Genomic DNA, 27,773 nt, shown 5'->3' on the forward strand with positions numbered 1-27,773 from the left:
TCGAGGACTTTTGTACATCCTCTACCTGGTCTGGTCTCTTCCTCCCACCCCTCATTACTAGGTCCTTCTCAGTTTTCAGGCCTCAGCCTAAATGTCACCATCTCCAAGAGATCTATAAGAAAAGCTCCCTTAGTGCCAGACAGTGGGCACAAGTCAGTGGGTGCAGCGCACCCTGCCCAAGCCGAAGCAGGACAAGGCATCCCCTCACCCGGGAAGCACATGGGATCAGGGAGTTCCCTTTCGTAGTCAAAGAAAGGGGTGACAGACGACACCTGGAAGATCGGGTCACTCTCACCCGAATACTGCGCTTTTCCGACGGGCTTAAAAAACGGCGCACCACGAGATTATATCCCGCACATGGCTTGGAGGGTCCCACGCCCACGGAGTCTCGCTGATTGCTAGCACAGCAGTCTGAGATAAAACTGCAAGGCGGCAGCGAGGCTGGGGGAGGGGCGCCCGCCATTGCCCAGGCTTGCTTAGGTAAACAAAGCAGCTGGGAAGCTCCAACTGGGTGGAGCCCACCACAGCTCAATGCGGCCTGCCTGCCTCTGTAGGCTCCACCTCTGGGGGCAGGGCACAGACAAACAAAAAGACAGCAGTAACCTCTGCAGACTTAAATGTCCCTGTCTGACAGCTTTGAAGACAGCAGTGGTTCTCTCAGCATGCAGCTGGAGATCTGAGAACAGGCAGACTGCCTCCTCAAGTGGGTCCCTGACCCCTGACCCCCGAGCCGCCTAACTGGGAGGCACCCCCCAGTAGGGGCAGACTGACACCTCACACGGCCGGGTACTCCTCTGAGACAAAACTTCCAGAGGAACGATCAGACAGCAGCATTCGCACTTCACAAAAAACCACTGTTCTGCAGACACCGCTGCCGATACCCAGGCAAACAGGGTCTGGAGTGGACCTCTGGCAAACTCCAACAGACCTGCAGCTGAGGGTCCTGTCTGTTAGAAGGAAAACTGCAAACAGAAAGGACATCCAAACCAAAAACCCATCTGTACATCACCATCATCAAAGACCAAAAGCAGATAAAACCACAAAGATGGGGAAAAAACAGAGCAGAAAAACTGGAAACTCTAAAAAGCAGAACACCTCTCCTCCTCCAAAGGAATGCAGTTCCTCACCAGCAATGGAACAAAGCTGGACGGAGAATGACTTTGAAGAGTTGAGAGAAGAAGGCTTCAGACGATCAAACTACGAGCTACAGGAGGAAATTCAAACCAAAGGCAAAGAAGTTAAAAACTGTGAAAAAAATTTAGACGAATGTATAACTAGAATAACCAATACAGAGAAGTGCTTAAAGGAGCTGATGGAGCTGAAAGCCAAGGCTCAAGAACTACATGAAGAATGCAGAAGCCTCAGGAGCCGATGCGATCAACTGGAAGAAAGGGTATCAGCGATGGAAGATGAAATGAATGAAATGAAGCAAGAAGGGAAGTTTAGAGAAAAAAGAATAAAAAGAAACGAACAAAGCCTCCAAGAAATATGGGACTATGTGAAAAGACCAAATCTACGTCTGATTGGTGTACCTGAAAGTGACGGGGAGAATGGAACCAAGTTGGAAAACACTCTGCAGGATATTATCGAGGAGAACTTCCCCAATCTAGCAAGGCAGGCCAACATTCAGATTCAGGAAATACAGAGAACGCCACAAAGATACTCCTCGAGAAGAGCAACTCCAAGACACATAATTGTCAGATTCACCAAAGTTGAAATGAAGGAAAAAATGTTAAGGGCAGCCAGAGAGAAAGGTCAGGTTACCCGCAAAGGGAAGCCCATCAGACTAACAGCGGATCTCTCGGCAGAAACTCTACAAGCCAGAAGAGAGTGGGGGCCAATATTCAACATTCTTAAAGAAAAGAATTTTCAACCCAGATTTTCATATCTGGCCAAACTAAGCTTCATAACTGAAGGAGAAATAAAATACTTTACAGACAAGCAAATGCTGAGAGATTTTGTCACCACCAGACCTGCCCTAAAAGAGCTCCTGAAGGAAGCACTAAACATGGAAAGGAACAACCGGTACCAGCCGCTGCAAAATCATGCCAAAATGTAAAGACCATCGAGACTAGGAAGAAACTGCATCAACTAATGAGCAAAATCACCAGCTAACATCATATTGACAGGATCAAATTCACACATAACAATATTAACTTTAAATGTAAATGGACTAAATGCTCCAATTAAAAGACCCAGACTGGCAAATTGGATAAAGAGTCAAGACCCATCACTGTGTTGTATTCAGGAAACCCATCTCATATGCAGAGACACATATAGGCTCAAAATAAAAGGGTGGAGGAAGATCTACCAAGCAAATGGAAAACAAAAAAAGGCAGGGGTTGCAATCCTAGTCTCTGATAAAACAGACTTTAAACCAACAAAGATCAAAAGAGACAAAGAAGGCCATTACATAATGGTAAAAGGATCAATTCAACAAGAAGAGCTAACTATCCTAAATATATATGCACCCTATACAGGAGCACCCAGATTCATAAAGCAAGTCCTGAGTGACCTACAAAGAGACTTAGACTCCCACACATTAATAATGGGAGACTTTAACACCCCACTGTCAACATTAGACAGATCAACGAGACAGAAAGTTAACAAGGATACCCAGGAATTGAACTCAGCTCTGCACCAAGCGGACCTAATAGACATCTACAGAACTCTCCACCCCAAATCAACAGAATATACATTTTTTTCAGCACCACACCACACCTATTCCAAAATTGACCACATAGTTGGAACTAAAGCTCTCCTCAGCAAATGTAAAAGAACAGAAATTATAACAAACTATCTCTCAGACCACAGTGCAATCAAACTAGAACTCAGGATTAAGAAACTCATTCAAAACCGCTCAACTACATGGAAACTGAACAACCTGCTCCTGAATGACTACTGGGTACATAACGAAATGAAGGCTGAAATAAAGATGTTCTTTGAAACCAACGAGAACAAAGACACAACATACCAGAATCTCTGGGACACATTCAAAGCAGTGTGTAGAGGGAAATTTATAGCACTAAATGCCCACAAGAGAAAGCAGGAAAGATCCAAAATTGACACCCTAACATCACAATTAAAAGAACTAGAGTAGCAGGAGCAAACACATTCAAAAGCTAGCAGAAGGCAAGAAATAACTAAAATCAGAGCAGAACTGAAGGAAATAGAGACACAAAAAACCCTTCAAAACATTAATGAATCCAGGAGCTGGTTTTTTGAAAGGATCAACAAAATTGATAGGCTACAAGCAAGACTAATAAAGAAAAAAAGAGAGAAGAATCAAATAGATGCAATAAAAAATGATAAAGGGGATATCACCACCAATCCCACAGAAATACAAACTACCATCAGAGAATACTACAAACACCTCTACACAAATAAATTAGAAAATCTAGAAGAAATGGATAAATTCCTCGACACATACACTCTCCCAAGACTAAACCAGGACGAAGTTGAATCTCTGAATAGACCAATAACAGGATCTGAAATTGTGGCAATAATCAATAGCTTACCAACCAAAAAGAGTCCAGGACCACATGGATTCACAGCCGAATTCTACCAGAGGCACAAGGAGGAACTGGTACCATTCCTTCTGAAACTATTCCAATCAATAGAAAAAGAGGGAATCCTCCCTAACTCATTTTATGAGGCCAGCATCATCCTGATACCAAAGCCTGACAGAGACACAACCAAAAAAGAGAATTTTAGACCAATATCTTTGATGAACATTGATGCAAAAATCCTCAATAAAATACTGGCAAACCGAATCCAGCAGCACATCAAAAAGCTTATCCACCATGATCAAGTGGGCTTCATCCCTGGGATGCAAGGCTGGCTCAATATATACAAATCAATAAATGTAATCCAGCATATAAACAGAACCAAAGACAAAAACCACATGATTATCTCAATAGATGCAGAAAAGGCCTTTGACAAAATTCAAGAACCCTTCATGATAAAAACTCTCAAGAAATTAGGTATTGATGGGACGTATCTCAAAATCATAAGAGCTATCTATGACAAACCCACAGCCAATATCATACTGAATGGGCAAAAACTGGAAGCATTCCCTTTGAAAACTGGCACAAGACAGGGATGCCCTCTCTCACCACTCCTATTCAACATAGTGTTGGAAGTTCTGGCCAGGGCAATTAGGCAGGAGAAGGAAATAAAAGGTATTCAGTTAGGAAAAGAGGAAGTCAAATTGTCCCTGTGCAGACGACATGATTGTATATCTAGAAAACCCCATTGTCTCAGCCCAAAATCTCCTTAAGTTGATAAGCAACTTCAGTAAAGTCTCAGGATACAAAATCAATGTACAAAATTCACAAGCATTCTTATACACCAATAACAGACAAACAGAGAGCCAAATCATGAGTGAACTCCCATTCACAATTGCTTCAAAGACAATAAAATACCTAGGAATCCACCTTACAAGGGACGTGAAGGACCTCTTCAAGGAGAACTACAAACCACTGCTCAATGAAATAAAAGAGGATACAAAGAAATGGAAGAACATTCCATGCTCATGGGTAGGAAGAATCAATATCGTGAAAATGGCCATACTGCCCCAGGTAATTTATAGATTCAATGCCATCCCCATCAAGCTACCAATGACTTTCTTCACAGAACTGGAAAAAAACTACTTTAAAGTTCATATGGAACCAAAAAAGAGCCCACATCGCCAAGTCAATCCTAAGCCAAAAGAACAAAGCTGGAGGCATCACGCTACCTGACTTCAAACTATACTACAAGGCTACAGTAACCAAAACAGCATGGTACTGGTACCAAAACAGAGATATAGATCAATGGAACAGAACAGAGCCCTCAGAAATAACGCCGCATATCTGCAACTATCTCATCTTTGACAAACCTGAGAAAAACAAGCAATAGGGAAAGGATTCCCTATTTAATAAATGGTGCTGGGAAAACTGGCTAGCCATATGTAGAAAGCTGAAACTGGATCCCTTCCTTACACCTTATACAAAAATCAATTCAAGATGGATTAAAGACTTAAACGTTAGACCTAAAACCATAAAAACCCTAGAAGAAAACCTAGGCATTACCATTCAGGACATAGGCATGGGCAAGGACTTCATGTCTAAAACACCAAAAGCAATGCCAACCAAAGCCAAAATTGACAAATGGGATCTAATTAAACTAAAGAGCTTCTGCACAGCAAAAGAAACTACCATCAGAGTGAACAGGCAACCCACAAAATGGGAGAAAATTTTTGCAACCTACTCATCTGACAAAGGGCTAATATCCAGAATCTACAATGAACTCAGACAAATTTACAAGGAAAAAACAAACAACCCCATCAAAAAGTGGGCAAAGGACGTGAACAGACACTTCTCAAAAGAAGACATTTATGCAGCCAAAAAACACATGAAAAAATGCTCATCATCACTGGCCATCAGAGAAATGCTAATCAAAACCACAATGAGATATCATCTCACACCAGTTAGAATGGCAATCATTAAAAAGTCAGGAAACAACAGGTGCTGGAGAGGATGTGGAGAAATAGGAACACTTTTACACTGTTGGTGGGACTGTAAACTAGTTCAACCATTGTGGAAGTCAGTGTGGCAATTCCTCAGGGATCTAGAACTAGAAATACCATTTGACCCAGCCATCCCATTACTGGGTATATACCCAAAGGACTATAAATCATGCTGCTATAAAGACACATGCACACATATGTTTATTGCGGCACTATTCACAATAGCAAAGACTTGGAACCAACCCAAATGTCCAACAATGATAGACTGGATTAAGAAAATGTGGCACATATACACCATGGAATACTATGCAGCCATAAAAAATGATGAGTTCATGTCCTTTGTAGGGACATGGATGAAGTTGGAAATCATCATTCTCAGTAAACTATCCCAAGAACAAAAAACCAAACACCACATATTCTCACTCATAGGTGAGAATTGAACAATGAGAACACATGGACACAGGAAGGGAAACATCACACTCTGGGGACTGTTGCGGGGTGGGGGGAGCGGGGAGGGATAGCACTGGGAGATATACGTAATGCTAGTTGACGAGTTAGTGGGTACAGCACACCAGCATGTCACATGTATACATATGTAACTAACCTGAACATTGTGCACATGTACCCTAAAACTTAAAGTATGATAATAACAATAATAATAATAATAAAAGAAAAGCTCCCTTACCAATATTCCTCATTTCCACTTGCTTTCACAGCATTTCCCATAATTTGTAATTTTAAAGATATATTTATTAACTCATTTTGTCTGTATCAACATACTTAGAGTTCAATAAACTGCAGTGAAGACAAGGCCATCCATGCCTATTTCACTCACCTACTATATCCCACACAGGACTTGGCACAGTTAGTACTCCAAAAATTCTTGAAATAAAGTATTATAAGACCATGTGACAGAGCAGAAAACACAGAGAATTTCAAGTCAGCTGAGCTGGGTTCCAGTTGCAGTGTGGTCATTTCCTAGCTGTGTGATGTCAGACAAATCACTTAACCTCTCTGGGCCTCATTTTTCTCATTCTTATCTGAATTAATATCACCCACCTCACAGTGCTTCTTGGGGGGGGGAAATAAAATAATTAATGAAAAAGTATTTGGTAGAGTCCTGAACAGACATGAATTATTTTGGTATTATGAAAGATGCCTGAAATAGTACCCCTGCTTTGTCTCTAGGATGCCCTAGAAGCACCTGAAAACTGTACCATCAGTCACACCTTTGGATTAATGCTATGGAAGACACATACTACATTGAAAACTATTGTGTACCTTTAATATGGGCATTTGACCTTATCATTCACCTGTTGTATTAGTCCAGTCTCACACTGCTATAAAGAAATATCCAAGACTGGGTAATTTATAAAGGAAAGAGGTTTAATTGACTCACAGTTCTGCATGGCTGGGGAGAGCTCGGGAAACTTACAATCATGGCAGAAGGCAAAGCAGAAGCAGGCACCTTCTTCACAAAGTGGCAGGAGAGAGACGTGAGAGTGCGGGAAAAAACTACTACTTTTAAAACCATCAGATCTCGTGAGAATTCACTCACTGTCACAAGAACAGCATGGGGGAAACCACCCCCATAATCCAATCACTTCCCTCCCTTGACTTGTGGGGATTACAGGTCCCTCCCTCAACACGTGGGGATTATAATTCAAGATGAGATTCGGGTAGGGGCACAGAGCCAAACCATATCAGCTGTCTTAGCATTGACTTAGCTGACAGCAGGGCCCGGGCTAGGCAATTTGAGGAAAGGGGTGATGGGAAGACAATCTTGAGATGCCTTAAGCTTCCAAGACTTCTAGAGAGTAAATTCAGGCCAGAAGAGGGGCAACTACATGGTGTGGGTGGGGGGCGCCCTGGTGAGGCCTAGGGGAAGTCAAGTTGTTAGGCAGAGGGAAGACATAGAAAGGGAGGTGGAGGGGTCAGCTACAAACTTTCTCTGCTTGGCCTGTGTGTATATCAGAGACACTTAACTTTACAAAAACCATGTATGTGCACTGGAGAGAGGGGAGGAAAGCGAAAGAGCAGGAAACGGACACCAAGGGAGCTGTACTTAATCATAATAACCATTAGTATTGACTTTGGTGCCATCTTAAAGGAGCCATTTGTTATAAGAACCAACAGTCAAAACCCCAAGCCAGCCAGGCTTTGTCTTATGAGCTCTAAAAATAATGGTATTTTGCTGTTCATCTGTTTTAATTTTCCAAATTCAAATGCAATTTGAAATCAATTCAAAAATTGATTTCTTTCTTCTAAACAAAGAGACATTAAAAGGAGAAAGGAAGGAAGGAAGAAAAAAGGACAGACAGGCTAGGCTTTTTAGTGACTCACATAATAATACCCCAAAAGCAGGAGCCCAAAGCAGTAATTATTTCCCAACCTAAGAAGTATGAAAGGAAAATGGGTGATAATTATGACCACACGAACAATATATAAAACCTCTCTAGAGCCGGGGCCAGCAAATCGCTTACCTGCAGTTTCAACAACAACATAAAAGCAGAAAGAAACACAGTTAAGGTCAATTGGCTCCTGGTTTTTAAAGTACCACCTCATTTTAATCAGCTCCCCATGCTATTCTGTGTCTCCAGCTGGAAAACTGGCTAAGAGAGATTAGAGTTGTTTGCTCTTTTTTAAGCAGCTTCAAAACAAAGTGGAAACAGTTGAGTGATCTTGCAGTTAAGACAGCTTGGAAAAGGTCAGCAGATGATTTTCCAGCCAGGCCTTTTGAGGGTGTCTGCATTTAGGTAGAGTCACCACAATCCAAGTTCTGGCATTCTACCTTACAAGATCTTGCTTCTGTCAATTTTCCCAGCCTCCGGGCACTGATACAATAGCAAAACTCACAATAAACAGACATAACCTGGACCTCCAAGTTATTCATACATGATGGTGGGATGAATCTATCCAACAACCAGAATACTTGGGCCCACTATTTAGTTCTTCAGGAAAGAAACTGAACACATAAAGCAACTCTATAGAAGTGAAAATGAAGATGAACTGCATCCATATATAAACCTAGGTTCAAGGATTCATGTAACTTAATTCTTTGGACCTTGGTTTTCTTACCTGCATAAAAGAGAATATTGATCACTTAGCATTGTTTTGTATATTTGAAATCATTTTCATGAGCTGGAGAGTATAGTACAAATGGAAGTGGTTGTTTTTGGCAATAAGAAGGCAGTTTTGTGCACATAAAATCTGAGAAGAGGGAACTGGAGAGCTCTATGGGGAATTTTATCGCACTCCACTAGATCCTCAAAAATTCCATACTGCACTATTGAGATCACCTTTCTAAGGACTCAGAGTCACCACACATAGTCTTTGTCCTTTGGACCCAGCTGAAGATGTTGAGAAATCTCCGATTTGTATCTAGCTTGCCTTTTTCAAAATTTCTTATTAGACACCAACAGCTTCCACCATCCTGATATCTCATGAAGCATATGTGGAAATCAGTGATATTTCAGATATCTCCCATGAATTACCTCTGAGATGGAGGCCTTCCTGGGGACTTTTCCCAACCTTGGCAGCTTACACCTTCATGCGTCTGTCTGAGGGGTGCTGCTGCAAGAATTACACTTACCTACACTGGGAAGATTCATGTGGCCTTTCATTTAAGGGGGATCCGTTTTCTTACCAGATCCACAAATTCTGTACATGTCCCTCTGTTGAGAGCAACAAGGAATTCTCCCTCAGAGCCAGGAGAGGGAGAGGTGAAATTGGGGAGTGGCAGTGATCACACAGAAAGGATGGTTCTAGGTCACTGGGGAGCTAATCACTTCTCTGGGCCAGTGAAACCCGGGCAGGATTTGCTACAGGAAGAAGCAGAATGCCAGGAAACAAGAAGGCTCTGAGGCAAATTTCAGAAACCAGAGTGATAAACCCAACAGGGACTTCCCACTTTCCTTGGAATCAAATTTAAGCTTCCTATCATGGTCCATCAGACCCTGAGTGATCTGAACTCTGCTTGCTTCTCCATCTTCAAATCATGTACTCATGCCTGCTCCATTCACAATGGCTTTCTTTCTGTTCCACAGACCTGTCCACTCATTCCAGGCTTAGAGCCTTTGTACCTTACTTCCGTCTGGAGTTCTCTTCTCCCATATGCTTGCCTGAATGAGTCTTTCCCATCATTCAGGTTTCAGCTCAAATGTCACCTCCTCAGAGAGACCTTCTTTGATGACCTTTCTACTAATGTTGCCCATTCCATCAGCCACTCTCTGTCCCATTGCCATGTTTTATTTTCTTAATGTCACTTACCTGACATTATAGCACTTATTTTGTTTATTATCTGATCTCCTTCAATGAGAGATAGAACAAGAAACCACAATAGGTGAGATTAAGGAACTGTAAGTCAAAACTTTTAATAGACTGTCGGGATAGACAAATGCTGAAAGCCAGGGAAGAAATGTCTTGTCTTGTGCATGTGTATAAGCAGACTGGATCGATTTAAATAGACTGGGGTCAACAGGATGTAACCTGCATCAAATACCTACTATATACCAGCCACTTTTCATATATTATCATCACAGGTTTGCAAAAGGTTGAACACCATGTTGATGGCTCCAAGGAATACTCATTCCCTGCTTCCTTATGTCCATAGAGGAGAGGGACAACGGCTCCAATGCCTAGGAGGGAACTGAGCTAGAATTCTACATTTGCTGCTCTCCACCACAGGATGGGCAAACTTAACCAGAAGGTAGTGTCATTTCATTGAAAGAATAAATGCGGGTCTGTCTCTTTTCTTTCTAGCATTTTTCAGCTCCTGATCTCCATTTTGTAAGACCATCTGAGTGAGGACTCCCAATTGCAAAAGAGGTCTTCCATTCTCCAGCTTCTAAGACTACAGCTAATTTTAATTTGGGGTAGTCAGAAGTCTCATGCCTAAACCTTAACCTTGGGTTGATCTTTAACAGAGAATCTTGTCTTTTAGATATAAGCAGAGAGATGGTAGAATGTGTGGACTTAGACCACTAGGGTTTTCATCCTGGCTTTGCCACCTACTGTGTGACTGTGGATAAGTTGTTCAAGATTTCTGTCCCTAAATTTCTTCCTCTCTATATTGAAAATATTAATCATATTTACCTCGTAGGTATAAAGTTTAGGTAATACGATACAAATAAATATCTAGAAAACCATTAATAAATTTTAGTTATTGTTACTAATAAAAATACTAAAGAGGAGACATTGATCTACATCTAATTCCTTGTGTTTGTTCTCAATTGGTTAGAGCCAAGCAGGGTAGACAGGTAGACAGACTAGCCTCAAAAATCTTCAACATGGCCCAGAAAACTTAGTAAATAAACACAAAGAGTGTTATTTGTGGACCAAAGCATTATGTTAAGTGACCAAATTTCGTGGTGAGCCTCACTAGCACTGGGGTTTGGAGCTTTAAATATGGCTTCATCTGGTTTCTCAGGTTTGGGTATGGGTCCATGATATGCAAGTAAAGACTTTTATTTGGGGTGTCTGGGGCCTTACAGGGATTTAGCCTTGGACAGAGATAAAAGTGAGCTCCAGAGTCAGGAGAAGCACTCTGGGGACTTTAGACTACAAAAGAAGTAGAATTTTTATGAGTTCAAGAATCCCATGGAAAGAGGGCAAAGTCCTTACTAGAGTTAGGTGTGGCTTACCTGGAAACCAGAAGACCACTGAAGCTAGTATAAGCATTAGCTGATCTCTAGTATGTGAGATTAGGCAACAGATTCTTCTTGTTTACTTGTTTAGGGGGAATTCCCCTTGTTATAGTTCTCAGCTAGGAATATAGCCTAAGGCTTTAAACCACAATAGCAGCTAGATTTCTTATGAGTTAAAGAGAAATAATGTAAAATTTGGGGGCTTTAAATTGTTAGTGTTGGGTGGCTTTATATCAGCTGCCAAATTCTATCCCCCTTGATCTTGACTGAAACAGCATGTAGTACCAGGGAAGCCTCAGAGGGACAAATTTTGGATCTGTTTGGAAGGTCCACAGAATCCTGGGAGTCTCGTTTTCCACCTTCCATTGAAATTACCTATTTAGGAGAATGAGGGCTTCTTGTTTTATAATTAACAAAGATAAATGGTCTTTTTTTGATATGTTCTCCAAGAGCCCTACTATCACAGGTAGTGAGTGATGGCCAGTTACTCTAGCACTGCTTCCTCCTTGTTCTTCTACCTCTCCCATCTCTCTTCCCAGCCTTTGCCATCCACTTACTCTACTGATCCTAAACTGTGAATATTCCTCAAGTATTTGGTTTTGTTTACTTTGCTATTTTCTGCCTTGTGCTCAGTAAGCTTTGCCACTCCCAAAGGTTTAGCTCTCTCCATCATGCAGATGACTCTCCTATTGGGTCCTACCTGCACTGTGTTTCGGATCTGCATTCACACCTTCTACATGCAATAATGTGCTGTTAAGTGTTTAATAATTGGCTCATGGCAGTGGGTGCAAGGCAGACTCTGATTTCTAGCTTTTGCCAATTTCCATGCTATCAATATTCCAACCGTGGCCAATTTCAAGCTACTAATATGAGGCCACCGAACACAGAGTTGAAAAGACATGTGCACAATTGGCTCTCCTGAGCCAGAACAAACCAGATCCCCACATCACTGTGGCTATAGGTAACCTCCACTTGGATGTCCTGCTGTCTCCTCAAACTCCACACCTTCCAAGATTAGCATCTCTCCGCCAACCTTCTCTTCCAAATTACTTTCTCTCTGTCAGTGGTATCTGTTAGAAGGAAATTGCATTCCCCAGGCCTCCTGTTTTCCTGATTGAGCCACCACTAGCATAACACGCCTGGCTTTTCTGGGGCCCCTCATTCCCTTTTCCTCAAGGTGTGACTTAGCTTACTAGTGAGGCTGATGAAGAAACTATACAACTCCATTCCATCTGTCGAGAGGTCAGAAGACTTCAGCCTGTGAACCAAATCTAGCTCATCACCTGTTTTTGTAAATAAAGTTTTACTAGAACACAGCCACGCTTGTTCCATTACCAACTGTCTGTGGTTGCTTTCACACCGCAGCATCGGGGGCAAGTAGTTGTGACAGAGATCAACCATTTAGCCTGCAAAACCTAAAATATTTACTATCTGGCTTTTTGCACTAAAGGTTGGCTGATCCCTGTTCTGCAGCTTTCTCTTTCACCTCTGCCTGCCCTGAAAGAGTGTTTTAGGTTGCTCTCAGCCATATGGGAATCTTACAGGATGACCTGTGCTCCTGGAGGGGGAGGCTACAGTTGTCTTGGTGTGCCAATTACTATATGGGGAAATCTGCATAATTCACAGGACACTAATAATGACATCTTGAACTTCATTTACTTACTGTCTCAATTCTCACTTGGTTCAGAACTCAGGAGAGGAACAAAGAGGTATTACTTATTTCTCCCTAAAACCTAACAATACTGCCTATTTTCTGATTTTTCAAGTTCAAAATCCTGATGTCCTCTTATATTCTTCACCCTTTCATCCATGTTATCCTGGCATGTGTCCCTACAAAATATCCCTCAGATCTTGTTCTCATCCCAGCTTTCATCACCACACATAACTGGATTACCTCAGCCTCCTCCCACCCCTACTCCTACATTCTTAATTGATCTTTCTGCCTGTAGCCTTCCCTCACTCAACTAGCTCTGTAGTAGGCACTGGAGGTAGAGATGAGTGATTGTCCTACAAAGAATTTACATTCTTTTGAGGGAAAAAGGCAAAGGCAAATAAACAGGCAATTGTAGCACAGTGTGAGAAATACTAGGTACGGTATTGCCAGATCAATCCTACTGTAATACCACTTTTATCATGCTGTTCCCCCGCATAAAAACTTATGCCACCTACTGCCTGCTAACTAAAGCCTATTTCTGTGCAAACAAGGGAAGAGAGATCACTTTTGGGTTTGGGGCTTTTCTGGGGGTTGGGGTAACTGCTGTTTCTTAGAACTTTAAATTCTTTTTGAGAACAGAGATACACACACTAATGGGAAGAACGTTTAAGTGTTGACTTTTACTGGGTGGGAGCCAATTTGGGGCAATGCATACATTGTTATCGCTGCAGAAGGTACTCTAATATGGCTATGTATAATAAAAATGAGAAATAAAAAGTACAGGGAAGCTTTCTGTCCCAGTTTGGTCACTTTAATCAAAGTAACTCTCTGTACAGAACAATTTCAGAAGCTTAAGAAAGGGGGCACACATGAAAAAGACAGTACCAAAAGATTCAAGGGCCAAAACTTCCATCTTACTGGGACCAGGTGGCAAGAATTGGAAAAGCAGCCTCACACAGATGCAGAGGTAAGATTTTTTGGAGTCTTCACTGGGTTCTTCCATTAAAGGAAAGAACAAGGCTACTGAGTGACCACAGGCTGGATTACTAACCCTCTTGGGTAAACAGAGCAATAAATTGTGGTGCAGTAGTAACTTTGACCTATGACCTCAAAGGACAGCTCAAGGTTTTCTCTCCAGTCTCTTAAGTCTAGGACACAGAAACTCCTGTTAAGGCTGAAAGTTAAAATGGCCTCTAAGAACCCAATCTGTCTACCTTGTCAGAAGGTGCAACTCCTAGTGGCGGAGTGAGGTTCTAATCTTAATTACGCAGAGACTTGAAAATTACTGTTAGTCAGGTACATCTCCACATTACTCCCTCTTCATCTTCTCAATTCCATCCCTTTCAGTGTTATTTCTCACTATTGGAAATGTCTTCTCCCTCCTTCATCTCTACCTATCCAATCCTAGCACAATTCCACCTCCCCAGATACCAGTGTACTTACAATCAATACTATGCAATTTAACATTTAATTGTTCTCTAATCCTTTCATGATGCCTACATTAATCACTCCCAGGAATTAAGACATTAATGTTATTTTTAAGATGAAAATTATCTAGTTTATTGTAGGTGCTCAATAAACACTTGACAAGTTAAATTACAAAGTTGGTACTTTGGAAAAAGATTAGGAAATTGTGCAAATGTGCCTCAACAACTAGGCCATTACCAGTCATTACAAACAAAACACCATTGTCTTACAATTTGGTGGTTTGCAGACCATGGATTTTACCGCCAGACAACCTGGATTCAAATCCCAGTTCCACTGCTTGCTAGCTGTGTGAGCTTAGAAGGTCACTTAACCACTCTGGGCCTTGGCTTATTCATCTGTATAACGGGTGTAAGAAGAACTATCAACCTCATAGGTTATTGAGAGGATTTAATACATATGTATAAATTATTTAACAGAATGACTATAAGTGTTGGCTTACATTGTAAGTGTTGGCTGGTAATATTATTTTAAATTGTTTTATCATATTAACTAAACAGGGCCTCTTAGAAATAGGACACAAAACATATACAGTATTCTGATGGAAGGAATCACTAAGAAAAGGGCAAAACACAGACAGAAGCATGGAAAGGGCAAGTTCAAGGCAGGAGCCATACAGAGGGGCCCTAGAGGTCTGTGAAAAGACATACTATGAATGAAGACTCCTAAATTTGGAGCACTTAACACAAATTTCTCCAGCTTCACAGGTTTATCTTTGGCTGGTTCTCACAGTGACTGGAGTACTTCAGTTTGGTCCAAGTTTTACTCTAAGAAAAAGAAAAGCTAACACTGCACTTTTGAAAGACTCCATTTGGTTTATTAAGTAATTAACTTCCTGATGCACAAAGGACAAAGCACTGAGGGGCCCTATGAAGCCAATTAAAGCCCAAATGGCTGGATTGCTGCAAAGAATGGGTACACAGGGAAAAGCCTTGCCTTTCTCATGCTACCTCCCACCAATCTACTAATTAGACTGGGGAGACAAAGAGCGGATGATGAGGAAGCCAGGAAATGCCAACCTGAAAGATTCTGGGAGGCCTGGGAACCAAAAGGAAATAAGGTAAAGCTCAGGGTATTCCTCAGTGAGTGTTAAGCAGGAACCAGGTGTTATAGTTTGGATATTTGTCCCCTCCAGATCTCATTTTCAAATGTGATCTCCAGTGTTGGTAGTGGGGCAGGTGTTTGGGTCATGGGAGAGGATCTCTCATGAAGAACTTAGTGCCCTCTCCATGGTAATGAGTTCATGGGAGAGCTGATTGTTTAAAAGAGCCTGGCGTCTCCCTTGCTCCCTCTCTTACCACGTGACATGATGGCTCCCCTTCCCTTCTGTAATGAGTAAAAGCTTCCTGAGGCCTCACGAGAAGCCAAGCAGATGTTGGTGCCATGCTTGTACAGCCTGTAGAACTATGAGCCAAATAAACCTCTTTTCTTTGTAAATTACCCAGCCTCAACCATTCCTTTATAGAAATGCAAAATGGACCAATACACCAGGCAGGTACAAAGCAATTTATTCCCTTTCCATATTATTTGAAATTATATTTTGATACATATTGAAAGCTCTTTGAGTTGTGAAACCATTTCTTATTCATTTCCCTTTTTTCACTCATGTCTAACACAATGCCTGCAGAAAGTAAGTGTTCAATATGGGTTTTTGTTGTTATTGTTTTCTTTTTGTTTGTTTTTTAGAGACGAGGTCTTGTTATATTGCCTAGGCTGGTCTGGAACTCCTGGCCTCAAGCAGTCCTCTTACCTTGGTCTCCCAAAGTGCTAGCAGTGCAGGCATGAACCACTGCACCTGGCCCCAGTACAGGTTTATTGAATTGAAATATGTTTTCATGTCAAAAATGGATAAGGATGGGAGAAGAACCTCTCTGAGTCTCTATTTTCCATTTGTAAAATGGCAGAATAGGCTGGGCGCAGTGGTTCGCGCTTGTAATCCCAGCACTTTGGGAGGCTGAGGTGGGCGGATCACTTGAGGTCAGGAGTTCGAGACCAGCCTGGCCAACAAGGTGAAATCCTGTCTCTACTAAAAAATATACAAATTAGCCGGGCATGGTGGCACGTGCCTATAATCCTAGCTAATCGGAAGGCTGAGGCAGGAGAATTGCTTGAGCCCAGGAGGTGAAGGTTGCAGTGAGCCGAGATTGTGCCACTGTACTCCAGCCTGGGCGACTGAGACTCCATTTCAAAAATTAAAAATTAAAAAAAAAAAAGCAGAATACCAATAGACCCTACCTCATTAGATTTTGAGACCTAGTCAAGTTAACACTTATACTTAGGAAACATACCTGACAATAGTAAGCACTTTATACATTTTAGGAATTATTTCTAAGAGAATTAAATAAAATTAAATGAGATGGAATGTATACAGCAGGGGCCACAGCATTTCTAATTAGGACTCAGACACATTTGGGTAAATCTGGTACGAACTTTAAAAATTCCTAAAGGGCCTATTTTGATGCGGTCTGGGAAGGCTTCTGGAGGAGAATCATGGTAAGGGAAGGAATAAGGTATATTGACCTTGATAAGGGATGGAATGGGAGTGTTGAAACAGCTTAAGTCATCAGGGATCCTAAGCACTGTGAAGTATCTGCCATTTGGCTCTATTTCCTAGCCCAATCCCACACGGCCTATGACAGAATAGGGAGTAATGGAACAGTCAAGGATGTTCAAGAGTATTAGTGAAAGCTGTGAAGGGGAAAAGGGTGCTGAGATAAGTAACTTTGGAGGTGAGTGGGGACTGTAAGAGTTAAGGCAAAAGGAACTGCACAGGAGCACCATACTCTATTAGTTGTTTCCCATGGGATATGGGTTAACAATTCTGATACTGCTGTACATGTACAGTATACTAGAATTGAACAATTAAGTAAGTGAATAGCAGATGGTAAGAGCCAAGTTTCTTGCTGTTGAAATGGATGGTCACAGATGAGCAAGTGGAGAGGCTAGAATAGAGTTGGAAACATCAGTTTAAATTCATGTTTACCTTAACATAGATTTACCAACAAAAAGTACAAAAATTGGAAAAACATGAAAATCAATATACCAAAAAAAGAATACTTGTTTACAGGATGAGAGCCGCAAACAAGAAGGTAGAACATCACCTTGTTCCACCTCAGCTGAGAAGGTGTATATCAGACTACTCAAAGTTTTTGCCACTCTGCACATGTCTGCAAATGAACATGAAGGCACCATAAGTATTGATTTGCAGTTTATAAATAAATTTTAGTAAGTAGGCAAATTCACAAATATGAAATCCATGAATAATAAGGATCGACTACATTAGAGTATAACTTGAAGTTCAAAGTAAATATCCATGAATCTATACTGATATAAATTGTTGAATAAATAAATGGGAGGAAACAGACAAATCTCCCATGCAGAAGATTCCAAAAAATTTATGGAGATACTCTACCCTCAAGATACTACCCAATCAACCCAATGAGTTGTACATAGTGACTTCCTTCCAAAGACCACAGTATAGAAAGATATTTTTAAAAGAGTGACTTTACACCAGAGAAATCAGGTTTCAGTTATTACACTGAAGAAACTTGAAAACTTCAGTCAGGTGATCAAGGTCAGTATCAACTTTGATAAGTCATATTGATAGTTTGTACCCTTGATATGAATGATAAGAATGGCACCTTGCCTCTGTGGTTTTCCTTCCCCAAACCCAAGTCTAACCATGAGACAAACATTAGACAAATCTCAATTGAGAGAAATTCTACAAAATAACTAACAGGTAGTCCTCAAAATTGTTAAGGTCATCAAAAGCAAGTAAAGTCTTAGAAACTGTCACAGCCAAGAGGAACCCAAAGAGACACGATAATTAAGTGTAACATGGTATCCCGGATGGGATCCTTGGACAGAAAAAAGACATTAGGGAAAACAGGAAATATGAATAATGCATCACCTTAACTTAATAATAATGCATTAATATTGATTCATTAATTGTGACAAATGTACCATAATTATGTATTAACAATAGGGGATACTGAGTATGAGGTATGTGGCAATTCCCTGAAGTAAATCTTAACTTTTCTGTAAATCTAAAAAGATAACTACTCTAAAGTAAAAGGATTATTCAAAAACATTGTAAGGTTATCAGCAGTCCTGCTTTCGGACACTTTCCAATAAAATGTAATTCAAATGAAAAAGACGTATGCTGTTCCTACTTTGAGAAAAATTTTCCAGGTGTTCTGGGGCCATGAACACACCTGTGCTTTCTTGTCAGCACTCAGCAGAAAGGCAACAGGGTGAGAAGGAGAAATCAGATTCCAGCAGAGCAGCAGCGGCACCCAAGAAACAACAGTGCCTCAATGGGAGACAGTAGTTCCAGATGAATGTGTGGTTAATGTCCAACAAAGCAGCAACAGCACATGGCAAGCAAACATGCTCATGATCACATAGGGGATACCCACTAGAGACTGCCAAGAGTTTGAGAGACACAACAGGGTACTGGGATCCTACATGAAGCAGATGGAGCAAGAGCCAATGATATTGGATTATATACTATTATTATTAAGACTGTTGAGAGCTAAGGAATCTTACAGGTTACACATGCAATGTCTAGCCCGTAATAGGTCCTTCATAAGTTTGGTTGCTTGCCAGTGTGCTGGGAGTTGATATATCCTAGCTCATAAGAGCCAGTTGTTATATCTTCAAAAATTCTGTAAGCTGGTTTTTAAACACAGCCATTATTAAAAATTCAATTGTGTCTACCTACAATGAAATTATATTAAAACCAAAAGTAATAGTCAAAACACATCACCTTCTAATTCCTGAATTACATTTTGTCTATCTATGCCCTTGAGGTTATTTATAGCTATAGTACCCTTAGGGTGGAAATACCCTATAATGGTATGCTTCTGTGCATCTCTTCCCACTATTTACCCAGTAACATCGCAATTGTAGCTTGACATCAGCTATGGTAGGGATTATTTACAGTATGAAAATTGTGAAATGCTTAAGATCAAGGCTTAATTTATTGTTTTGTTGATAGTCCAAACTTTAAAAAGTGATAGAGAAAGCATTAATAATGCAGATTAAACTTAAAACTGTTATATCTATAGGCATTACATTTTGACTAATCAAGAAAAGAAGAACATGTTCTTCCAATCTTCAAAACCTATTATTTGATTCAACAAAGGAGTTGCCCACATCACTGATGAATAAGTGAAGTTCTGACATACATCTTTGTTGTTTCACTTTCATTACTCATTAACATAAATGAGAATATCAGTCACGTTTATGTAGGGACTACATTCATTCATCAATCACAACCATAGATTGACTATGGATAAAAGAACTTGCAAAAATTAACAAAAGCATTCTGTAAGCATAAACTGGTTTGTGGAATTTAAAATAAGGAGTAATGCATACTATTTTTTAATTGTGTACTACTCATCCTTTATATCAATACAATGTAAAAATGGGCACGCACACACATTTTTTTCTGGAAAGTTTTTTTTTTATTTTTTTGTTCTGGAAAGTTGGTTGTTCATGTTTTACCAGCATACCCCGCAGGTTCCTTGTCCCTTTGTTCTGAGGGAGACTATATAGTATATATAAATATATATCAGCAGTCACTAGACTCCTGGTTTATTGCTTAGATCTTTTCCAAGTTTCTCCAGGTGAGATTTGTTGGGATCTAGCCTGAGAAACAAAGACAAGAAAGGAGGAACTGTGTGAGGAAGCTGGGCAAAGGCTGAGGAATGAGCATGTAATACCTAGGAAAACTGAATGAATTAAGACCAAATCTCACACATGTTAAGCAGGTTGGGTCAAACTTAGCTCTAGCTGTCTCTCTGTTTCCCACTCCTGGACTATTTGCAAGAAAGCATAACTCTTTTCACTCATCCATGTCTTCCAAGCTAGAGTAAACACATTCAATTTTCAGAAGCTTCCAATGGCAGCAGAAATTGATGTATTAAATTAGGAAGAAGCATTGTTTAGCATATGTGAGAACATGAAAAAAAGCTGAAATACAAAAGTAAATAATGTACTGGGCATGGTGGCTCATGCCTGTAATTCCATCACGTTGGGAGGCCTAGGAGGGAGGATAGCTTGAGGCCAGGAGTTTGAAACCAGCCTGGGCAACCTAGAGAGACTCTGTCTCTACAGGATCACCTAAGGTCAGGAGTTCTAAAGCAGCTTGGCCAACATGGTGAAACTTTGTCTCTACTAAAAAAAAAATACAAAATTTAGCCAGGCGTGGTGGCATGCACCTGTAATCCCAGCTGCTCGGGAGGCTGAGTCAGGAGAATTCCTTGAACCTTTGAGGCAGAGGTGCAGTGAGCCAGAATCACGTCATTGCACTCCAGCCTGGGCAACAAGAGCAAAACTCCATCTCAAATATATATATATATAAAATATATATTATATATTATATGTATTATATATACAATATATTATATGTATTATATATATACAACATATTATATGTATTATATATGCAATATATTACATGTATTATATATGCAATATATTATATATGCAATATATTATATGTATTATATATGCAATATATTATATGTATTATATATACAATATATTATATTATATATACAATATATCACATTATATATACAATATATTATATATTACATACACAATACATTACATACAATATATATTATATATGCAATATATTATATGTAAAATATACACCATATTATATATGCAATACATTATATGTAAAATATACGCTATATTATATATGCAATATATTATATGTAATATATACACTATATTATATGTGCAATATATTATATGTGATATATGCATTATATTATATATGCAATATATTATATAATATATGCAATATATAATATCATATATATTATACTCGATATATAATATAGTATACATATATTGTATACATATATTGTATGATATTATATATCGTATATATTATATCATATATATTATATATAATATATTGCATATTATATATATACAAAAATTAGCTGGGCATGGTGGCATGCACCTGTAGTCCTAGCTACTCAGAAGACTGAGATAGGAGGGTCACTTGAGCCCAGGAGGTCGAGGCTGCAGTGGGACTATGATTGCACCACTGCACTACAGCCTAGGCAACAGACAGACTCCATTTTTTAAAAAGTAAATACATAAATAAAATGAGTATAATGGAGTACTTGTTTACATTTTGATACTACTGCTCCCTGTTGGCTTCGCCATAGCTGATGGAGAGAGGACCGTCTGTTATAAAAGGTGTCTCAGGGGACCTACTATCATCAGAACTGAAGCCTGACTTTCAGAGAGGCTCTTGTCAATTCAGAGAGTATTACAGAACAACAAAACATAGACTTTCTTGCTGTTCCTTCCCTAATCAATACATTGTCTTCACTTAACATCCTTGATGAGAAAAAAATGTTTTTTTATGTCATTTAACCTAAAGTTGCAATTTCCAAGAACCTGTCAATGACATTGAGGACTTACTGTACTAAAAATTAGCAGCTAGCACACATCCTTGACACAACCTTGATTTCATAGTGTATATGTTAAGTGTGCAAGAAACACTTTAACATTTTTTGCCATGTTTGATTATTAAGAAGAAGCTTTGTAGTTTAATTTGGGTATTTTAGCTATTATTGTATGTGTGTTATAATGGGAAATGGAAAGAAAAAGGATCAGGAACAAAAGTAAAAAAAAAAAAATGTCAGAGATCAAGGCAATAGGATTCTGGAGCTAGCACAAACTGACAAATTGGTTTACAAGAGCCAATCGTGCACATCTCTTCTGAACACAGAATTCAGTGCCCTCAAGCTGGTAGCTTGAAACTGGCCTTGGTGAGAGCATTTACATCACAGAAATAATATCCAAAATATATAAAGAACCCTTACAATTCAATAGCAAAAGAAACCAAATAACCCAACTTAAGAATGGGCAAAGGGGCCGGGTGTGGAGGCTCACGCCTGTAATCCCAACACTCTGGGAGGCCGAGGCAGAATCATTTGAGGTCAGGAGTTCGAGACCAGCCTGGCCAACATGGAGAAACCCCCTCTCTACTAAAAATACAAAAATTAGCCAGGTGTGGAGGCAGGTGCCTGTAATCCCAGCTACTCGGGAGGCTGAGGCAGGAGAATTGCTTGAATCCGGGAGGCAGAGGTTGCAATGAGCTGAGATTGTGCCACTGCACCACTCCAGCCTGGGTGACAGAGCAAGACTCTGTCAAAAAAAAAAAAAAAAAAGAATGGGCAAAGGAATTGAATAGAGATTTCTACAAAGAAGACATTAAAATGACCAACAGGTATATGAAAAGATGCTGAACATCACCAATCATCAAGGAAACACAAATCAAAACCACAATAAGGCTACATCACAACTGTTAGAATGGCTATTATCAAAAAGACAAAAAGTAAGTGTCAGCAATGACGAAGAGAAATTGGAACCCTTGTACACTGTTGGTGGGAATGTAAATTGATGTAACCACTGCAGAGAACAGTATGGCAGTACCTCAAAAAACTAAAAATTGGACTACCACATCATCCAGCAATTCCACTTCTGGGTATACATTCAAAGGAACTAAAATCAGGATCTCAAAGAAATAGCCTGCACTCCCATGTCCACTGAAGCATTATTCATAATAGGCAAGATCTGGAAACAATATAAGTGTCCATGTATGGCTACATGGATAAGTAAAATGTAGTATATAAACAAAATAGGATATTATTCAACCTTAAAAAACAAGGAAATCCTGCCATTTGAGACAACACAGATGAACCTGAAGGACATTACACTAAGTGAGATAAGCCAGTCATAGAAGGACAAATACTGCATGATTCCACTTACATGAGGTATCCAAAATAGTCAAACTCATGGAAAAACAGAATAAAATGGTGGTTGCCAGAGGCTGGGGGAAGGGGGAAATGGGAGGTTGATGTTCAATTGGTATAAAGTTTCAGTTACGTAAGATGAATAAGTTCTAAAGCTATGCTGTACAATATTGTATTACTTAACTAATTACTGTAATTGTACAATATTGCTATACTTAACAATACTGTATTGTGAACCTAAAATTTGTTAAGAGGGTAGATCTCAAGTAAAATATTTTTACCACAATTAAAAGGAGACTTTTAATAGACAAGCCACTGATGGGACTCATGGCTGCCAACTTTATGTTTCAATCCAAGGATCTAATTTCAAAGCCTCCATCAATCTCCTGACCCAACTTTTCACTGAAAAACAGCTTCTCAACAGTCTGTTCCTGCAATCATGGTTGTCACTTAAACTTTCATAAACCCTGGAAAATAAGGCGTCTGTATTAAAGAGTAATGCTAAGATGCTAATGGAAACTCACTAATTGAAGTGCTGGTCAAATCCATATTGGGAAGAGGCCCCTGGATTCCACAGAGACTGGTGGCCAACCGGGCAGCTCCCAGAAGCACTGAAGTTATCAAGACCCAGGAGGCCTGCTAATTACTTAAATACCTTCCTATTTTACCCCTTCATTTAACATTTAAGACCTTGAAAGAATCAGATGAACCAAGCAGAAGTTGAATTTTAAGTGGAGTATAGATACTACCAGGTAGTTTTGCATCTACCATAACATAATACTTTTCAAAATATGACACTGATTCTGGGCTTCTTAGTTTTTATATATAAAAACATTTTGGTCTCTGTTATGTTCAAGTGCTCTTGTATCCTCATTATCATGAATGGTCATTTATTGAAAACACAGAGAACTTTTTTTCTCTTACGCACTTTGCAAATTTTCCTCAGCTTCTACAACACATTTTATTTCATCATCAAATCATTTATTTTAGGGCAATGAGACGATAGAAACAAATTACATAGGTGAATTCTTCTTCGGCATCAAGTCATGGATAATGCCAAACTGCGCTGAATCCTGGACAGACAGCAACTCATCTTATGCAACTATTATACAAAGTATGGTAAAGCTATGTCAGCCAACAAAACTTGAAAGGCAGAAAATAGGGCATACTCCTTTATGCCTTAAAGGAAGGGAAATAGACTATCAGTAGCTGGACTCATCTGTTCTTTGTTGCCATTGTCAGAATAAGCCAAGAGATGCATTAGCTCAGAAAAGAATTGTGCTGCTTAACAAGATGGGGGAAGGGGGAGAGGATAAAAGGAAAATGTGAAGTACAATGTAAGCCCCGTATCATTGAAATATAGATCTTTCTTCCATCAAAAAAATGAAAAAAAAAGAAACCTGAAAACCTACTTTATATTTTTTTTAAAAAGACATAAAAAATTCTTTGCAAAGAAAATATCTGATAAAGGACTATTACCTAAAATGTACAAAAACTCTTAAAATTCAACAGTAAGGAAACAACCCAATTAAAATATAGTCTAATACCTTAATAGACATGTCACCAAAGAAGATATACAGATAGCAAATAGGCATATGAAAAAAATGTTCCATATCATATGTCACCAGGGAAATGCAAATTAAAACAAAAATGAGATACCACTACACATGTATTAGAATGTCCAAAATCCAAAACACAACACCAAATGCTGGCAAGGATGTGGAGCAATAGGAACTCTCATTCATTGCTGATGGAAAAGCGAAATGGTACAGTCACTTTGGAAGACAGTGTGGCAGTTTCTTACAAAACTAAGCATACTCTTACCATAAGATATAGCAATTGCACTCCTTGGTATTTACCCAATGAAGTTGAAAACTTATATCCACACAAACACCTGAACCGGAATATTTATAGCAGCTTTATTTATACTTGCCAAAACTTGGAAGCAATCAAGATGTCCTTGAGTAGGTGAATGGATAAATAAACTGTGGTACATCTAAACAATTGAATATTATTCAGTGCTAAAAAGAAATGAGCTATCAAGTAACTAAAAGATATGGAGTAAACTTAAATGCACATTACTAAGTGAAAGAAGCCAATCTGAAAAGGCCACATATTTTATGATTCCAGTTATGTATCATTCAAGAAAAGGCAAAACTATGGAGACAGTAAAAATATCAGTGGTTGCCAGGGAGTGGGGGAAGGGATGAATAGGTGGGGCACAGAGGATTTTTAAGAGAAATAAAACTACTCTCTATGATACTATAGAAGTGGATACACATCACTAAGCATCTATCGAAACCCATAAAATATACAGTAATGTAAACTGTGAGTTTTTGGTGATAATGATGTGTCCATGTACGTTCATCAATTGAACAAATGTACCACTCTGATGGAAGATGTTGATAATGGGGAGGCTCAACACATGTGGAGGCAGAGCATATAAGGAATATCTCTGTACCTTTCTCTCACTTTTGTTGTGAACCTAAAACTACTGTAAAAAGTAAAGTCTGTTAAAGTCAGGTAGTGTGACACCTCCAGATTTTTGGTCACGATTGCTTTGGCTATTCAGGACCTTTTGTGGTTCCATATACATTTTAAAATTGCTTTTTCTATTTCTGTGAAGAATGTCATTGGTATTTGATAGGGATGGCATTGAATCTATAGATCATTTTGGGTAGTATTGTCATTTTCATAATATTAATTCTTCCAATCCATGACCATGGAATATCTTTCCATTTTTTGTATCCTCTTCAATTTCTTTCTGCAGTGTTTTATAGTTTACCTTGTAGGGATCTTTCACTTCTTTTGTTAAATTTTCCTAGGTACTTTATATTTTTTGTAGCTATTACAAATGGTATTGATTTCTTGATTTCTTTTTCAAATTGTTCACTGTTGGCATATATAAATACTACTGATTTTTGTATGTTGATTTTGTATTCTGCAACTTTACTGAATTCATTTATCAATTTTAACAGTGTTTTTGATGGAATCTTTAGGGTTTTCTAAATATAATACCATGTCATCTGTGAACAAAGTTGATTTGAATTCTTCCTTTCCAATTTGAATGCCCTTTATTTCTTTCTCTTGCCTGATTTATCTAGCTAGGATGTCCAAGAAAATGACAAAAACATCCTACTTATGTTGTGGATGTCATGAGTGTGGTTTAAAGCAATGATTGGATAAAAAACTGCTACCAGTAAATCATTTCAATTAGCTATACAGATCAAGAAAATTTTTTTTAAAAATAACGTGGTATATACTTTTGCCACACACAGCTGAGAAATTCAAGTTATGTGTACTAAAATGAAAACAAGAAAAACTAGGCAGAATGAACTGGAGGGGTGGGACTAATTATGCCTGGAATGCAGGAAAAAGAGAAAAGGGTGAGGAGAAATGGAGGGAGGGAGGGGGAAAAGAGGGAGGAAGGGAATCAGGAAACACTACAAAGCTACAAATCAGGGCTTTTTTTCCCCTAGAAAGCCAATTTACCAGCACACCACAGGCTCGAGGATCTTAGTGATCATCAAATGTAACCCCTTGGAGAATACTAAAGAGGGCAAGTGGGGTTGGGACACTGGGAAATGAGCAAAAAGCCAAAAGGTGTGAATTTGTGCAGGATGTGCAGGAAAGGGATGTTGAGAAAACCTTGCCCTCTTACCTTCTCCTAGGTTTTGAGACTTGTTCTGTATTCTGGGCCACGCAGTGTGTGTGTGTGTGTGTGTGTGTGTGTGTGTGTGTGTGTGTGTGTGTGTGTGTGTGTGTGTGTGTGTGTGTGTGTGTGTGTGTGTGTGTAGCAGGAGAGCAATTGTCATAAATACTTACACAAGTAGAGAGCAACTCACAGAGCTAAGCCCGCCTAAGTGAATGTATGGCTTTTTATGCCTTTAGTTCCAGTCCCCAGAGCAACTAAAAGACAAAGCAGTCACAGGTCCCCACCTGGTAGCCAGGAGAGCAAAACCTCAGTACAGCTCAGCACAATGATCTCTGCTTAACAGATTAGCTACAAATAATTCACCCACTGCTCCAAATTGCTAGGCTAGGCTGGAGTGGCAATTCTTGAGGAACAGAGGAATTAAATGACCAGGTTGGTCCATATCCACTTCCTTGGCCCTTCTCATTTTCCCTGGGTCATTCAAATACCCACTCAGCAGGGGCAGACAACACAGAAAAGCTCCTGCATTGCCCCGCTCCTCTTGTTTAATTGTTAGATTCTAAAACCACTCACGACCGGATGCAGTGGCTCAAGCCTGAAATCCCAGCACTTTGGGAGGCCGAGGTGGGCAGATCACCTGAGGTCAGGAGTTTGAGACCAGCCTGGCTAACATGGCAAAACCCTGTCTCTAATAAAAAATAAATAAAACATCAGCCAGACGTGTTGGTGCACGCTTGTAGTCCCAGCTACTCGCGAGGCTGAGGCAGGAGAATTGCTTGAACCCGGGAGGTGGAGGTTGCAATGAGCAGAAATCATGCCACTGCACTCCATCCTGGGTGACAGAGCAAGACTCCGTCTCAAAAATAACATACGTACCTTACCATATCATGAGGCAAAATAGAAGCAGGGGCACAGTGATGTACAAGTGCCTGGAATCTGGAAAAATTAAGGCCAGGGGGAGTTATAATGAAAAATACTAGCTGATGTTTACTGAACATTTACTATGTGTCACACTCCACAATAAACCTTTCAT

The sequence above is a fragment of the Gorilla gorilla genome, chromosome X (genome assembly GCF_029281585.2).
Source record: "Gorilla gorilla gorilla isolate KB3781 chromosome X, NHGRI_mGorGor1-v2.1_pri, whole genome shotgun sequence".
Lineage (NCBI taxonomy): Eukaryota > Metazoa > Chordata > Mammalia > Primates > Hominidae > Gorilla > Gorilla gorilla.